Source organism: Phoca vitulina, unplaced genomic scaffold (genome assembly GCF_004348235.1).
Source record: "Phoca vitulina isolate PV1807 unplaced genomic scaffold, GSC_HSeal_1.0 scaffold19, whole genome shotgun sequence".
NCBI classification, from domain to species: Eukaryota; Metazoa; Chordata; class Mammalia; order Carnivora; family Phocidae; genus Phoca; species Phoca vitulina.
The window spans coordinates 20891797-20909576 of record NW_022589722.1 but is presented as its reverse complement, the minus strand read 5'-3'; the positions used below and the strand labels follow the sequence as shown (position 1 = coordinate 20909576).

Below are 17780 nucleotides of genomic sequence, written 5' to 3'. Positions count from 1 at the left end.
TTCAACTCTCAGATCAGTTATCACCTCCCCAAGTGGCCGCAGGAAACCATTCTATTCATAGCGTCCCCGACCCCGTTCCTTACTTAAAATCACCTTTCCCTCTCAGAACAATCCGACATTATCTTCTTTGTTTCTCTGCATTTAACCTGCCCCCACCCCGACCCCACGCAAACTACAGGAGGGCGACAGACTTCGTCTTGTTCCTGTTGCACCCCGGCCCTGAGTGCCCACCACACTACCTGAGACACGCCACGACGGTGCGGCCGGGTTTCTCTGAGGCGCCTCCTGAGGTCCTGGGAGGTCAGGTGCCTTTCTCAAAGCTGGCTTCTAGGGACGCCGCACTCTTCGCACTCCCCAAGGGGCGTCGAGACGCTCTTGGGATCGAGCATGATCACCGCACTCGGCTGCCTGGGCCGGGGGAGAGCTCAGAGTCTGGGAGCAACTTTCCCGCGTGGAGAGCAGAGGAGCGCGGTGGGGGGAGGGGCGGGGGCGGGGCCACAGGGGCAGGGGCGGGGCCAAGGGGCGGGGCCTCTGAGGGGCGGGGCCTGGCTGCCCGAGCCAATGGGGCGGCTCGGCGCGGCGGGGAGGCCAGGCGGCAGAGAGGAGACGCTCGAGCGCGGTCGGGTGCGGAGGCTGAGCTCGCGGACCCGGAGTGCATCCGCAGACGGGCGCCGCGGCCGAGGCAACCACCCCGCCCCGGGCGCCGCTTTCCTGGCGGCTCGCACGGTAAGCGGAGCGCCGCCTCGAAGTACACTTTGTGGGGATTCCGGAAACTGGGAGCCCCCTCCCGCCCTCGGCCCCTCAGACGGCGCTGCCGGTGGCGTCCTCGCGCCCGGCCGCGTCCCCGGCGCGCCGGCCCTGTGCCCGTGGGATGCGGGCGCGCGGAGGGCCCGGGAGGGAGGCGACGAGCCGCCGCGCCACGCTCCCTCCACAGGCTGCCGCAGCCCGGCCCGGGCCCGACCCTGCGACGGACAGGTCGGCGCGCGGGAAATGCCTGGGGCGCGGGTGGCTCCCGGCCGGACCTCCGCTCGGCCCAGGTCTTCAGACGCCTCAGGACCTGTTGGCCTGGGGCTGGGGGTCAGATTTGTCACACCATTTCCTATTTCCAGCCGTCCTGAGGCGCGGGAGGAGATCTCCGAGCGGCTCCCTGGCCGAGCTCGGAGCGGAGACTGGCCCTGGATACCGCGCCCCGTGTATCTATTCAGCATTTACTCGGTTATCCCCGTTGTGTGCCAGGCACAGTGCTGAGCCCTGGTGCACGAAGACGGGCTTTGGAGGAGCTTTGGGGGCCAAGAAGGACAGTAGGAGGAACAGTTACCGAACACTGTAGTACAGGGGACGCGAGGTGGAGAGCAGGAGTGAGGGAGCCAGGAGGGCTTCGGGGCGAAGGTGACCGCTGAGTGAGGACTGTAGGAATCGGAGGGTTAGCCCCGCTGAGAGCTGCGGGGAGGGGGTGCAGGGGGAGGGCTGGTGGGTTAGCGGGAGTTCCAGATAGATTTTCTTGTGCCAGGGTAAGGAAGCTGAAAAAGCCCAGTATCCCATCAGGTGATCACATAGGACCAGGGCTTACTGTCGGTAGGAAATGGGCTGTCGGCATGGCAGGGGGCTAAACCACGCTCAGGCCTTAAAATGCAGCCTTAGACTATCTCGAATTTTGTCCTGGGACGGAGTGCAGTGGAGGAATTCTGACCAGTGACCAGGTCACTCTGGTAGCTCTGTGCAAAATGGATGGAGACTGGAGCAGAAGAGAGCTGATAAGTTGTAGTTGCTGTTCAGACTTGGCTGTGAATACTCTGGTTCCGGAAGGCAGCCCCAACTGCCCAGAAGCCTTGCTCCCTGGCCTCTGGGCATGGACTTGGGCCAGGAGATGTTGCCCACGTGACACTTGCTTCTGCAACCTGCGGGCCATTTTTATATTGTTTCTGGAGGCTTTGAACTCAATCTTGTCCTCAGGGATGGACCCTGGAGGATTGGGAAGGGTACCTCTCCCCTTCTCTTTCTGTCTTACAGAGGCACAGTCTCAGCTCTTAGAGGCTGTAGTAAAAAGCTAGGTGTCACTGGGGAGTCAGATCAGAAAGTCACTTTAGCTATGTGCCTGGGGGATGTAATCAACCTTTCTGAATTTCAGTTTTCTGATTTAAAAAGAAATAGCATAACTACCTTTATTAGGTCAGGTTCACTCAGAGATTCTGAGGTTTGTGTATAGGGGGACTTTGGGGGAGTGGTCTCACTGTCCAAGGGGGTGAGGAGTCAGGAAAACAGGATTGGGCAGAGGGAGAAGTGGACCTGTGATGTAGTGCAAAAGACGCCTCAGTTGATCCCCTGAGGCATGGGGACCAAGGCTTTGAAGTCCCATGTTGACCAGCCAGTAGATGCAGGGGGTGCATAACTTCGGTTGTCCCTTCAGCAAGACAGTTCCTGAAGAGGGACTCAGCCAACATTCGTGGCAGCAGGGCACATGGTAGAAAGGAGTGCCTTGGTCTTGGAGGGGGATTGAGAGCTGTATCATAGAGCCACCTCTGCAGGAAGGCCTTGGGAAGTAAATGTCATAACCTGACAGAAACTGGTTGGCACTGCATCTGATGCAGAACAGACATTTAAAAAGCATTCATTTCTCTCGCCTTCAAACTTCTTGACTGCGTCTGAAAGTGGGTTGGAAAGTTAGAGTTGGGTAAATAGGCTTTTTAGAGGAAAGGAATTTTAATAATAATAGCCACAATAACTACCACTTCCTGTTACTGAGTGCCTATTATCTGTATGCATTGTCTCCTAGTTGTCTAGTAATATTCTGAGTCGGGTAATTTTATCCTTGTTTTATAGTCAACCCAGTCTTTTCCAAAACCCAACAGAGTATGTGTCCTTTTGCCATAAAATAATGGCCATAACAACAGCAGCAATCAAAACAATATGATTTGTTACACTCTATGAAGTGATTTCATTGGTGGTTTGATTAATTAATTCATTTATTTACCAGTTATTAATTCAGCAGTGTGCATTGAGTGGTTCCTAAATGGCAGGGTGCTGTCCTAGGTGCTGGGAATACAGTGGAGTCTGTCAGGGGAGAGACAGACATTAATGCTTTGATTTCTTCAGGAGCCAACACTGAAGAATAGAACATCCCATTGCATAGCCAAGAAGTGATAGAGAGTAATAGGCCCTTTTCCCAATTGACTTTCTCATCCTTCAGTTTTAGTATAACTTCCTCAGAAAGGCCTCTTGGACCATCCTTTGTAAGGCAGGTCCCCTCCCTTTTACTCTCCTATCATAGTACTTGTTCATTCATTTTATTTATTTCCTAGTTGGTGGTCCTCCCCATTAGACTGGAGGCTTCAGGAGGTCACATACTGCTTTATCCCAAGATCCCAGCACAGTGATTAGCACAGATTTCTTGAATGAGTGAAATGAATGAGGCTTGGATCTGCTTAACAGAGTGGTTAGGGAAGGCCATATTGAGGAGTGATATTTATATTGAGATCTGAGGGATGAGGAGGACCAAGCAATGCCAAGATCAAGAGGCAGAGAGAGCAGCTTATTCAAGGATCATGAGGTGGAAGAATGGAGCCCAGGTGATTGGGGAACAGCCTGAGATGAATTTGGAGAAGTAGATGAGTCCTTGGAAGACCATGCTGAGCTTGGATTTTATTCAAAGTGCAATGAAAGGTCATTGAGGGATTTTAAGCCTAATAATAATGACTTAAGGTTGTAATATATATTTGTTCGTTGTCTGTCATGCCTCTAGGAGGCAAGCTCCATGAAGAAAAGAGTTCAGTAAATATTGCTAGAGTTAATGGGTGCTCTGGTTTATGTAGCTACCAAGTGAAAAATGGAGGCAGGAGAGGAATGTGATTTTGTCACAAATTCGGAGTTAGGTGAGAAAGATGTTGGTGTCTTGGGTACAGAACAGCAGAGGTATTGGAGAAAAGTAGAAGGAATAGAGTTATACTCCATTGTAAAATGGACGAGGACTTGCTGATACATTAGATACTGGGAAAAGAGGAAAGGGAAGAATCAAGGGTGACCTGTGGGTTTATGGTTTAAGATTGGGTGGATGCCAAATGTCCATCAACAGGTGAATGGATAAACAAAATGTAGTATATACTGACAGTAGAATATTACTCAGCCATAACAAGGAATGAAGTGCTCCTATATGCTACAATGTGAACAAACCTCAAAAACATGCTAAGTGAAAGAAGACAGACAAAGAAGGTCACATGTTATATGATGTCATTTATATAAAATATCTAGAGTATTTAAATCCGTAGAGACAGAAAGCAGAGTTCTGTTTGCCAGGGACTTGGGGAAAAAGGGTAAATGAGGCATAACTGCTTAAAGGGTAAACAGTTTCCTTTTGGGTTGATGAAAATGTTTTGGAATTAGATAGAGGTGGTGGTTGCACAACATTATGAATGTACTAAATGCCACTGAATTGTACACTTTAAGATGGTTAATTTTATGTTATGTGAATTTCATCTCAATTACAAAAAAAAAAAAAAAAAAAAGATTGGATGGATGGGAGCACCAATAACAGAGTGGAGGAGACTGGGTGGGGAGCGGGTTGTGGAATTCACGTGCTGTCTTAGAGATACCCGTGAGACATCCACATGGAGCCTAGGGGGAGATCTGGGCTGGAGATATAAATATGGGAGTTGTCAGCACTTAGATGTCAGCCAACAAAATGGATGAGATCTAGGGAGAGACAGTGTAAAGGAGCACATCACAGCCTGGATCATTCTTCAATTTGATCTTCATACCTACCTATGAGGGAGGTGCTGTTGTCTTCATTTTCAGATGAGGTAACTAACCTCCCTCCCCTGGCCCCCACATGAACTTGCCCAAGGTAAGACACTTTGTTCTTGTGCATCTTCTGGCTTCCAGTGCTTTGCCATTCCCGTCTCAGCATGATGGCATTTAGAACTTTAGCAAGGGCCTTCCCTCCCCTCCTCCTCTCCCCATTCTGACTGAGTACTCACATGGCAGGCACTGTGCTGGGCATATGTTGGTGGAGAAATTAGAAATGGCTCTAATTTTTGTGGAGTTTACCCAGTAAACAAGCAGCTGCAGTCCACTGATACAGGGGACTTTAGGAGCCTGTAGCAGGAGCGTCTACCCCAGGTTTGGGAGTAAGAGGAGGCTTCCTAGAGAAAATGTCAGCTAAGCTGAGATTTGCAGCAGAAGCAGAAAGATGGAGCCTGAGAAAGAGATGATTCTCTGGAGGGTTCATGATCCCTGAACACCTGCTATGGGAATTCACCATTCTCTTCATTCCCCAATTCTTCACAGGTTACTGGCATTTTCCAACTTACTGAGAGGGTTTTCTATATTTTCTATAACTCTGGAGGCAATAAGCAGACAAATGGCTTAATTTGATTTCAAGTGGGAGTTTCAGAGGGGTAGCCAGATAGAGTGCATACAGCCTGGTTTTCAAAGCCAGGCTCCATCTCTTGAGCGAGTGACTTATTCTTCTGAACCTTGCTTTTAATACCTATGAAATGGAGCCAATAATGTGCATTTCCTAATGTACGAAGTAAATGAAATGACACAGTAAAGTATTAGGTACACAATAAATGCTCAAAAAACGATATCTCTCTTATCTTTTGGAGAGGAAGATTTTCTGAAAAGACCAGAAGTCCTTGCACTCTGTACACTATTTAAAATACAGATATCCATCTTCCCTCTGAAGGCTCTGATGGTTCAGGATGGAACACAGCGTTCTGTATGTTTAGAAAGCAGCCCACATGATCCTGGTAAAAGCAAGTCCAGGAACCGTTGGCTTGACCAAATACTTGAGTCATTGCTATGATGAACATGAAAGGGTTAAGCACCTAAAAGCAGAATTTTGCCTTCTAGGAATTATTAGCCAATGACAGTGCTGACCGATGATGTAATGTCTTTGGCTGGCACTCCATTGGTTAAGTGTATTGTTTCTCTCGCCGCTTCAGCTGTGTGAGGAGCAAAGCTGGAGCCCAAGGGTTAATAATTCTGTGGCAGCAGATAGAGCAATTTTTTTTCCCATTCCTCTTCTGCTAGGTGTGAGTGTATAGCCCAGCTCAGCTGATTGTTGCCCTTCTCCTTCCAATAAACAGCTGCATCTTCCTCCTTACCTCCTCCCAAGCAGAGCACATGTCTCCGTAGTACTACAGAGGAGGAGGAGGAGGAGGAGGAGGGAGAAGGGGAGGAGGAGGAGGAGGCTCAGGATCTTTTAGGGAAGAGAGAACCCTTTCAAAGTTCCACGCGGCAGTCTCTCCTTGCCACTGGGGACGGGCACAGCCCCCGCTACTCTGGCCTACAAATGTCCCACTGGATGAATTGCTAAAACTGCCACCTGATTCTGAGCATTGTTCAACCTGGCGGGATCCTCAGAACCGGGAGGTGAGCCCAGGGTTTTGGAAGAGGGAGTGGGCCTAGCAGAGAGGAGCTCTAGACTGGAGGTCTGGAGAGAGGGAACAGCCCTAGACTGAAGGTCAAGCATAGGCTCCATCCCATAGCCCTGGCATGCGGTGTGAGCTTGGGCAGGACGGTTTCCCTCTTTGGGTCTGTTTGCTCAAGTGCACAGTGTGAGGCTTGGATTAGGGCCCTCTGAATTCTGGGAGACACTGGCAGGGGAGTGTGCTGACCAGAAGCAATAAACAAGTATGTAGCTTTCTGTCAAATGATCTCTGTAGATAAATGCTTTGCTCCTGGAATCTTGGGCAGCAGGGGAGTTTCAGGGGAGGGCTGTCTCCCTGGAGCCAGCCATAACCCAGGCTCCTCCTCATATCGTCTGGACTCTGTCTTCAGTGCTCCCACTCAGCCAAGTGGCCCTTGGTAGACTCTGGGCTGAGGTTTCTCCAGAAACACCTGAATTGTCTCAGGATTTTAATCATGTCCTTTGAGGGGACCTTTGGGTTCCTGACCCTTGAGTTATCAGTGTGCCTTAATGAATTTGGCTTTCCTAGTTGTCCCATGCTGGAGCTCCTAAGGTGGGAGAATTATTTTTGCATTATTGGATAGCTTAGCTGTGACAGTTTTCTTGTGTGTTTTTAGTGGGGCATGCATTATTGCTCCAGCCTGAAACTTCTCATCTTGCCCAGAGAGGTCCAAATGCAAGCATGTCAGCTTCAAGGTGTAAAATGAAAAAAAGTAGAAATGAGATGAGGTGGGGAGAGGGGAACAGAATAACTGGAAAAGCCTGATGATAAGAAACTGACCTTCATTTCATAGGTAATTCAAGAAAGTCTGCATTTTACAGACAAGCTATGATGCTACTTCCCTCTTGCAACACTCCAAAAAAGACATAAATAAAAAGTTCTATTATTTTTATTTTTCAGAATTTAGTTATGTGTGGGGAGTTTCCAATTCCTTTAGGGAGAGTAGAACCTACAAAGTGTTCTCTCTGTGTCTTATATGACCCTTGGCGTCTGCTGCCCTGTGTTCTGGGTCAGGCTTTGCTGCTGAGGAACATATGGGCCCTTCGGCAAGTCGCTGTGTCCCTGTGAGCCTTGTTTTCTGCATTTGTCAATCACAGGGGCAGGAGGGAGTTGGACTAGCTGACTTCTAGAGCCCTCATAGCTCTGGCTGTCTTGCTTTGAATTGCAAAAAGCCTTTGTAATCTGAGGCTGTTGATTAAGTGGGTTGGATAGGTAAAGAATCTTTGAATAAAGGAATGTGTAGCATGAGTCCTCTAAGTGTTAAAACATGTTAGCATGTTTTAACTCATTTCACTCCCTCAGTAGCCCTGGGAGTAGATGTAATTAACCCCACTCTACAGATATGAAATTACCGAAGATCATCATACAATAAATGTTGAGACTGGTATTTGTGCAGGTGACCAAACTGGGATGGTGGTGCTTGTCAGGATAATGGAAGGGCTGGAGCTGGAATCCTTACCTACCTTTGCTTCCATGCATGCTCTTCTTTCTACTACAAATCAAGCACTGATTTTAAGACTAACTAGTTCAGCCAGTTAATGTGGACTATCCAGGTTAATATCTGGGACAGCAGAAATTAGGGAACCCTGGGTCTGAAAGGGACCTTACAATCCTTTGGACCAGGCTCCTCAATATATAGCTGAGAAAATGGAGGTCCAGAGAAGTTAGGTGACTTGTTCCTGTCACTCATTGAGTCAGTAGATGGCAGGGATGGAGACCAAGATTCCTTGACTTAGGTGTTTGAAGGTGTATTGTTATTAATGAGTTTTTAAAAAATACCTTCATCTGCGAAATTTGGGATCATTTGAATTTAGCTATTCTCACCTCTGTCTGTTCTCACCAGGCCACTTTGAAGTGGTAAAGGATTTAAGTAAGAATCATTTAACACTTAACCTGCACTTGGCATGGTGGCAGGTGTCTGAAACATGAAAGGCGGTTGGTAAGCAAGCTGAGTATGAGACCTGGTCAGTTTCCTTCAGGAGCCTCGCGATGCAAGCTGTATTTCATGAGAGTCTAACTCACAGGTCAGCGATCTTTCTTAGTGGATGAGCTGGGTGGGACCCTGCCCCTTTTTCTCTGTGTGTGACTGGCACCTAATCTGTACCACTATAAGAGTACTTGCTGCATGACATGTGTCTCTGTTCTTTGTCTTTCCAGCTAAGCTGCATGTTTCCCAAAATGTGGAACTTAATTAATCAGTGGAGCTGCCTAATGGGGAGGTGGGTGTCAATATCTTGGATGTGCAGAGATGTACACCCAGAAATAAAAACCATCAAGTAATTATTAAAAAGCACAATGCAGATACTTGACTCCTTCCTTGATAACTGTAATGTTAACTTAACACCAGGCTTCAAACATCCTAATGATTATCATAGGAAAGAGGGGTTATAATTACTCTGCAGGGCTGAAGAGCAAAGCTAGCAGCAATGGGTGGAAGTTGGAGGAGAGCAGGTAGCAGATGAATAGAGGAAACTTGTACTGATGGTGGGGCCTGTCCAATGGGTCAGTCTCACCTTTCACACCCTTGTCATCTCTTGGTAACCCTCAGGGATTACTGCCCCGGCAAAGAGTAGCACTTGGTAGCTTTTAATGCCCCTTGTAGATCTAAGATTTCTTGATTATCTATCAAGCAGGTGCAAATGAGAAGAGGCCTGGAGTATAGCAGAGCTGCATCTTAGTCTTTAGGGTCCAAAGCCATAGTATGGGGTGGAAATCATTCATAGCCAAAATAACCATTGAAAATATCTTAATTGCCAAAAAATTGCATTACATGTGGTTTTTGTGTATGCAACCTGAACGGTAATTCATATGCTAACTAGTGTATAAAACACTGATTTAGACTAAGAGAAGTAGCAACATAAAGCCTATCTGCTGTTGCTTGGGTCTTCCTACTGTTCTCTCTAAGGTAATTGTAAAATTTCTCACTTGCATGGGGTAGGAGATGAAGAATTCTCAAATGTTCTTGCTTGCTTGTAAGTATAATGCTATTCTGTTTGGATAAACAGTCTCTAATACCATTAAATGTGTTTAACAGTTTGTTTTTAATGATAATGAAAATTAAATGAGATAATATATGTGGAAACCGGGAACCCAGCAACTGTTACAGAGTAGATGCTCAGTATAATTTTACTGAAAGGAAATAAGCATCTTGCTTTAATGTATTTGTCTATGCGGGTCTTTGAAAAGTTTTAGAGAAAAACCTGGCCACCTGTGCCCAGGCTGGCATTTCCTACTTGAAGCCTGTCTTGTTTGGCTTCTCTGCACAGGGTTCACCCTCTTGCCCCTGAATACTGTTTGTAAAATCCAAAGTGGAAAAAGAATGAGGTTGGAAGCTTCACAGACCTGAATTCAAAACACTAGCCATTACCTATCATTGTGTGTCATTGGCCATGTTACTTAACCTCTCCATGTTTGTTTTTTTCACTTGTGAAAATGGGATCAGTAGATCCCGCCTTGAAGGGTGGATGGGGGCTTAAATGAGAGAACCTTTAGAACATATATAGAGTAGGTGTTCTATAAATGGCTACTTAACTTGTTCTCCACAGAAAGATGTTACAGAGAGGTGTTGTTGTTGTTTTTCCTTCACTTTCACCTCAAACTTCTTGGCCCACATTAGTAGCATTTCTATATAGTTTTGTACAAACTTTCAGGAAACCTCATGTGACATTATTCTAAGAATGCATTTGCTTGCAGCCTTGTCCCCTCCAAGCTCATCTTCATGGCAGTCACCTAACGAAGCATCAGAAAGCTGCACTCGGAAGGGAAATGTTGTGCCTAATACATTTTTGAAACCCCAGGAGCTGATTTAAATATTCTGGGCTGGGATGCTTACTCAGGGGCCAAGTGGGCAGGTAATTTGAGGGGTGCTACAGAAGCCAAAGTATGGCTCCAAATTCAAAGCATTGGGGATTTCATTATTGAATTTTCATTCCTTGGGCTTATGTATTCATCCATTTAACAAATATTTATGTAGTTCTTACACTGTGATAAGCAATGACATAGGTGCTGGGAATAGATTAGTGAACAGTGCAGACAAGATCCCTACCTTTGTGGATCTTATATTCTGATGGAGGAATCGAAAATAACCACAAAACAGTTACATTGTGGTATATCAGTTAGTGGCAAGGGCCTTGAAGAAAAATAAAAGAGTGTAAGGGCATAGGAAGAGGCCCTTATAGAAAAGTCCATTAAAGGTCTTTGAGGAGTTGCTATTTCAGCAAGGGGAGAGTTTGAGAAGGTATAACTAGAGAGGTACCCAAAACCAGGTCTGGTGGGGACTCGCGGGCTGTAGAGAGAGGTTTGGATTCTACTCTTAGCTGGAGGTTTTGAGTAAGGAGGTTACATGGCTTGACTTATTCTTTTAATTGGTTTTGTTTTTTAAATTGCCATATGGTAAAGTTGACGTTGTTTTGGTGTTTAGTTCTATGACTTTCACCACACGTGTTAGCCGCACATGTAGATTCATGGAAGTACCAACATCACAGTGACACAGAACAGTTTCATCACCCAGAAACCTCCCTCCTAATGTCCCTTTGCAGTCACAAACTCCCCATCTCTAACATTTGGCAACAAGAACTCTACTTTCCATCACGACCGTTTTGTCTTTCTAAGGATATGATGTCAGTGGAATCATATAGTATGTAACCTTCTGAGGCTGGCTTCTTTCTCTGAGCACAACGCCCTTGAGATTCATCCGTGTTGTTGCAGGTGTCAATAGTTTGTTCATTTTTATTGCTGGCTAGAATTCCATTGTGTGGACGTACCACAGTGTGTCCATTCATTTACCCTTGAAGGACAATTGGGTCGTTTCCAGGTTTTGGCTGTTACTAATAGAGCTGCTATAAACATTTGTGCTCAGGTTTTTGTATGCACACACATTTTTGGGTCTCTAGGGTAAATACTCAACTGTTGGATTGCTGGGACATAACAATAAATTTACACTTAACTTTATAAGAAACTGCCAAACGATTTCCAGCGTGGCTTTACCATTTTGCATTCCCATCAGCGATGTGTGAAAGTTCCACTTACTCTGCATTCTTGTCAGCACTTGTCATTGTCATTATTTTTTATTTTAGCCATTCTAATAGTTTAATTGTATCTTTCCATGGTTTTAATTTGCATTTACCTAGTAGCCAATGATATTGAATATCTTTTCACATGTTTATTTGCCATCCTTATATTCTCTTTAGTGAGGTGTCTGTTCAAGTCTGTTATCCATTTTTTAAATTGCTTTTTTGTTTCTCACTGCTAAGTTTTGAGTATTCTTTATATCTTCTGGATATCAGTGTTTTCTTGAATATGTGATCTATAAATATTTAACTTGTTTTTAAGGAATCATTCTGAATTCCTTGTGGGAGGGAGGCTGCAGCGGGGAGGGGTGGAAGCAGAAGGATCAGCAGCAGACCATTGCAATAGTCCATGGAGAGAGATGATGGCAGTTTGGACTAACGTCATTTGGGTGGAAGAGGTCAAAATCAAGGAAACTTTTGAGAGTAGAGCCATCTGAACTTGACGATGGGTGGAATGTGGAATGTGAGGGAAAAGAGACGTCAAGGATGACCATAGTGCTAGAGGGGCTGAGCATTTAAATATATTTCAGGTATGGTGTCTGCCCTCAAGAAGCTCTCAGTCTAGTGAGAGGAGACTTACTATAAGCAGTTCACCTGGAATACAATCTCTGTGCTCACAGAGGTCATGAGAAAAGAACTGGGGGAGCACAGGTGATGGAAAATTTACTAAGTGTAAGATTTGTGAGGACAGCTCTCTGGACTGCCACTCTCAAACTTCAGTGTCTGTAAGAATCAGGGGAGAAGGTTATTAAAAATGCAGCTGGCTAGGCTCCTGCCCCAAAAATAAGAGGCCTATGGTTAGCAACACCACAAATTATTCTGTGTAGGTGATTGGTTGACCATTATGAGAAACCCTTGGGGGAACTGGGGGAACTTCAGAGAAGAGGTGATGTCTGAGGTCGACTTTCAGGGTTCAGTGAGAATTCTGACTTGGAGAAAGCTGTGGAAAGGGCAGCTGGGTATGGTCTTGTGAGAGAAGAGCAAAAGCAAAGGCTTGGAAGAACGATAGAGCCTGACTGGATCCTAGAGTAATATAGGTGGGGTGATGATGATGACTCTTGACCAGAGAACTCATGTCTGGGAGTTAGTGATAAGTCATGGGACTTCCTGTGCTCAATGAGTCTAAAGTGGTTGCCACCACCCAGCAGCTCTCCAGGTACTAACAAGGGGCCCACCGTGGTGAAATGTACCAGGCAGTCCAATGCTGGGTGTGCAGAGGGTCTGTTGTGCTTTCAAAGTCTCATGTGACCAAGTGCCTTTGAGGACAGAACGAGCCGGCTGGGGGTACTGTGTGCAGAGGTTTGCAGGAGGATGCCCTGTCCTTAGGACCCCTTTGGGCCTTCTTTGAAGCTTAAAGACTCTGCATCTCCTTTTCACACATGATCTTGCCTACTTCCCAAGGATGCTGAACCACATCTTCCTGTGGCGTAACTACTACTCACTGTGTGCCAAGCATAGTCCAAAGCACTTTATATGATTAAGCCATTTAATTCTCCCAACAAGCCTATGGATGAGATGGAACAGTTATTTCTGTTTTATGTTGAGCAGCCGAGGCACTGAAAGATGAATGACTGGCTCAAGGGCACCGTGCTACAAAGTAGAAGAGCTGGCATATTAACCCAGGGAATTTTGACTTCAGAGCCCAGGCTTTTAACTGTTATGCCGCATATGCCCTCTGAGGGCATCTGTAGAGGATGAGAGGGATCGAGAAGCCAGAGTGGCCGCGGTACCATGCGCACTGTCCTTACTGCAGCCCAGTCACGGTTATGCGGCATTCACAGGGTTATTCCCTGTAGGGACTATCTCAGTAATACACTTTAATGTTAAAAGATTTTTCTTTTGGGGCGCCTGGATGGCTCAGTCGTTAAGCGGCTGCCTTCGGCTCAGGTCATGATGCTGGGGTCCTGGGATCGAGCCCCGCATCGGGCTCCCTGCTCTGAGGGAAGCCTGCTTCTCCCTCTCCCACTCCCCTTGCTTGTGTTCCCTCTCTCTCTGTGTCCCTCTCTGTCAAATAAATAAATAAAATCTTTAAAAAAAAAAAGATTTTTCTTTTTTGATTCTAGCTTTTGGGTTAAAACTTACTATTTTTATTCTTTCTTGTCTAGTTAAGAACAATATGATAAATCAATTGTGAGGTTTGAAATGGCAACATAAGGTGTTGTGGTATCATGATGCTCCTAAAAGTAGTTGTTATATGTGGAACTGTTCACCAGTATACTAAATGGCCCCAGGTTATTATGCTTTAGAGTTCTTCTAAATCTGTCTTCAAGCAGCTAGTGTATTTTCCTCCAGCAAAATTCTTTCTGATTTACGTCTGTTTGCCGAAGTCAGGCAGGCAAACGACCAAATCTACGTGCATTGTTTCCTAAGGAAGAGTCAATAGGCTCTGACTAGCGGGCTTTTCTCCTTTTTTTTTTTTTTTTTTTTTTTGTAATGTTCAGAGAGAGGTGCGTAGACTGGTGGGTCTGGAGACCTTTTCCACCTTATTTCAAGATTCTCAATGGTGCTACTATAACAATTTCTGTAGACTGGGTGCTTAAACAACAGACATTTATTTCTCACAGCTTCCAGAGGGAAGTCTATGATCAGGGTGTCAGTATATTGGGTTCTGGTGAGGGCCTTCTTCCTGGTTCGCAGATGGCCATCTTTTTACTGTGTCCTAACATCGTGGAGAGCAGGGAAAGAGGATGTAAGCTCTCTGCGTGTCTCTTCATGACCTGATTATCTCCCAAAGGCCTCATCTCCAAACACCATCATGCTGGGGATTAGGGGTTCAATGTAGGAATTTGCGGGGGACACAAACATTCAGTCCATAGCAGTTGGGTAGTTGAATTTGCTAGGCAAGAGATGTCCAGACAGGGCAGAGGGAGTACAGTGTGATCTGGGAGAATTTTGAAGTTCCCTTGGCCAACGGAGAGCGGGAGTTCTAGGGAGGCTTCCTGAGCCTAGAACTGAGTTTTGAAAGATGAATGGAGTTAACTAATCCAGTGGGGTGGGGAGGGGCTTAGAGAAGAATAAAATCGGATGCCATTCCAAGAGTCAGGAACAGCATGTGCAAAGGTGTAACACCACATGGCAGGTAAGCAGGTTAAGTGTTAGTGAATATAATGGTGCCAGATGAAGCTGGAGACAAAGCTGGCCAGATCAGAAAGGGTCTCAGTGCTACATGGAAGGGCTTGAGCTGACATCAAGGAACAGCTGCCGTGTTTAAGTGATGTGGTCAGATTTTTGTTTTTAAAGAATGTCTCTGACAGTCTAAGCTATGGAAATGCATTTGGAGGAGACCTAATTGTGTGCAGGGAGACCAGGAAGGAAGGTTCTGCAGTGGTCCCCGCAAGAGATTATGCATGTCTGAGCTAGAAGTTGAGAGAGATGAAGACAGTCTCAAAGCTTCCCTTTTATTGAGCCCCACACCCAGAATAACCCCCTTTTCTCTGTTATGGGGCTGTCTGAAGGTGAATTTAATATGATCCCTGTCCTCAAAAAGCTGGTAATATAGAGACATCTGAGAAACCATTGGCAATGCAAGAGGTGGATTCACCAAGTTTTTTTGATTCACAAATATCTTTTGAATGCTTCCAATGTGCTAGCCCTTTCCAGGGGTTATGATAGGACAGTGAAAAAAACCAACAAAATTCCTGTCCTCATGGGGATCACATTCAAGTTGGAGGGAGCATAGAAAGGAGACACTACAAAGGTAAGATATATTAATATGTTGCATGGTAGTGGATATTACAGAAAAAAGAGAGAAGGGGGAGAGAGGTGTTGGAGGAGGGACTACAATTTTTTAAAAGGTAACATTTGAATAATGAGCTAAAGGAGGAAAGGGAATGGTATCCTAAATACACAAATATAGAGACTAAAATACCTATCTGGAGGCATTGTGGTATAGCAACTTTGAACACGACCTTTGAGGAAAAGCAGACTTAAATTTAAGTCCTGGCTCCATGCCATACTGGCTGGGTGACCTTAGACATATTACTTCACCTCCTTGAACATGGATTTCCTTATCCCTAAAGTGGGATTGGTGATGTTCATCTCCCAGGATTGCTGTGAGGATGGAAAGAGATACTTCTTGCTTAGTGCTGAGCCTGGCACATTGAAAATATTCATAATGTTGGGGGTGATTCTGGTGAGGCATCATCAAGGAAAAGGGCCCTGGGAGGTGCACCAGGGGCATTTGAAACAGGATTTCCTGACTAGGGCTCTCTGCTCTGCTGTTGCAGGCTCTGCAGAACTGAGTCATGGGCCCTTGGGGGCTGAGAGGCAAAAGTCCCAGAACAGCCTCTTCAGTAAAGAGGACAGGAGAGCCATGAGGCCCAGTGTCATGCCATGTTCTGTGGTCCTTGGAAGTCTCCACGCATCTTGGGAAGGATTCTGTCCCTAGGCAGGTCCCAAACCCCTGGGAAAGGATGTGAGAGAAGCTTTTTGTGCTTTAAAAAATAATGGAGGTGAAAATTGGTGGGTGTGAAGGCGAGTCTGGCTCTTCTTCAGCAGTTTTACTGGTGAGCACAACAGAAATGGTTGTTTTCTGTGGGGGCTAGAGGAAGCAGCTGCCAAAGCCGCCATTCCCATCCCGGCTGTGAAAAAGCCCTTCCTTGCCTGCGAGTGACAGAGGAGAGGGCTGCTCTCCGGAAGGAGTTGGCAGCAGCTGCTGGGGATCTTTGGGTGGAAATCTAGGATATGAAAGCTCAGCTTCCCGTGGGCGCTTCCTTCAGCCTGTCTCATGTCATCAACCGTTGGTATCATGGTGCCTGCCTGAAGGGGCATTACCGCCACTTGGCTAAGACTAGCTACTGCCCAAGGCTGCTTCTGGGGGATGGTCTGGGGGCAGCAAGCCACTGCAGAGCAGGGGAGTGAGCGAGGGCACAGCATCGGTTGGGATTCCTCTAATCTGTTCCTTTTTCCTTTTTTCATTGTCTGAGTCTTCTGTTTTCTTGCGTTTTTTTTCTTTATTCAGTTTCATTATTTTACTCATCCACCCCCCCGTTCTTTTTCTTTTTCTTCCTGCCATCCTCATTTTCTTCTTAGATCTTTCTTTTTCTTCCCCCTTCTTTCCTTCTTTCCATCTACTCTTTGTTAATTCATTATCAATCCATCAAGCATGTTCTCGGCGCAGTGCTAGCCCTGGGCACCAATAACACCTTGCCTGCACTCAGAAGCTCAGCTGCTGCAGGAAGAGGGAGGAGGGGAAATAAACAGGCAAAGCCTGCAGTGAACAGTCTAGACTCTGGAGTCAGACAAACCTGATTAGAGTTCGCCACTTCCTCCATGTGTTACCTTGGGCAAGTTACTGAACCTTTCTGAGCCTCAGATGTTTCAGCTCTCAGAATACTAGAACGTTCTTCCTAGGATTGCTAGGAATACAGGAGGGAGTGCAGGTAACGTGCTTAGCGGAGTGCCTTGCATGTAGCAAGAATTCAGGCAATGTTGTTATTAATATAGTCTGACAAATATTATTAGGCATCAGGATAAAGGAAGGGAGAGAGAGAAAACCACTTTTCTGTGTCTGGTTCTTGCCCCTGAAAGTAAGAATCAAAGATATGCCACAGAGTTCCTCAGGTATGAACCCCTCATTTTATAGATAAGCAAAGAAGCCCATGGGTAGAGGGGTGACTTGCCTTGGGGATGCCTAGGGATAGAGTGGAGTCCAAACCATCTGAGTTGAGTCCTTATCCCACATAGAATCGTGGTGGCAACTGTGCAATTTACTCTACCTTTCTGGGCCTCAGTTTCCTCTGTATGTAAAGTGGATAACAGCAAAGGATTACTGTTAGGACTAGTTGGTTTAATATAGGAACAGGGCTTAAAACACTACTTAGCACATAGGAAACATTATACAAATATTAGGTGCTACTATTACTGTTATTAGTATTATTGTCCTCATCATCATCACTCTTGTGAAGGTCACACAGTGGGCCAGTGGTGGCGGTCGCCACCCCACTCCTTTAGTGGAAATATGTATGCTAGCCTTGCCCACACCTGCCCCTTTGCACAGGCGGCAAGGCTGCCAGCTTTCCTAACCTACAAGAGGGAGCTGTGTCCCCATAATTGCAGCTGCGCCCACATAACTGAGCTGTTCCCAGAACCTTCTGAACCAGTGCCTGGGTTCAGGCGCTCTGAGGTGAAGGGCACTGCAGGGTCTGTCACGGGCTGCCAGGAGGTGTCAGCTTACAGGAGTACCTCACTGATGCTTAGCACCAGCAGAGTTGGGGGGAGCTGGGCCAGCAAGCCAGGGTGGCACAGTGGTTGAAGGGCTGCATCTGGAGACGGACTAGACTGATGTAGAGGCAAGATTGAATTT

The 17780-nt window shown here is 46.3% G+C and overlaps 1 protein-coding gene across 4 annotated transcripts in view; it reads left to right on the top strand.

Annotated features, from left to right (window-relative positions):
• Nucleotides 1-595: 595 nt before the first annotated feature.
• Nucleotides 596-17780, top strand: part of SYN3 (synapsin III) — a 443568-nt gene continuing 426383 nt past the window's right edge. For 3 of the 4 annotated variants that reach the window (XM_032416359.1, XM_032416355.1, XM_032416357.1), the window contains exon 1: nt 596-726. The gene's annotated coding sequence lies outside the window, so the exon portion shown is untranslated. Of the gene's footprint in view, nt 727-5942; nt 6370-17780 lie in introns of those variants that run through there. The other variant, XM_032416356.1, reaches the window with a different exon arrangement.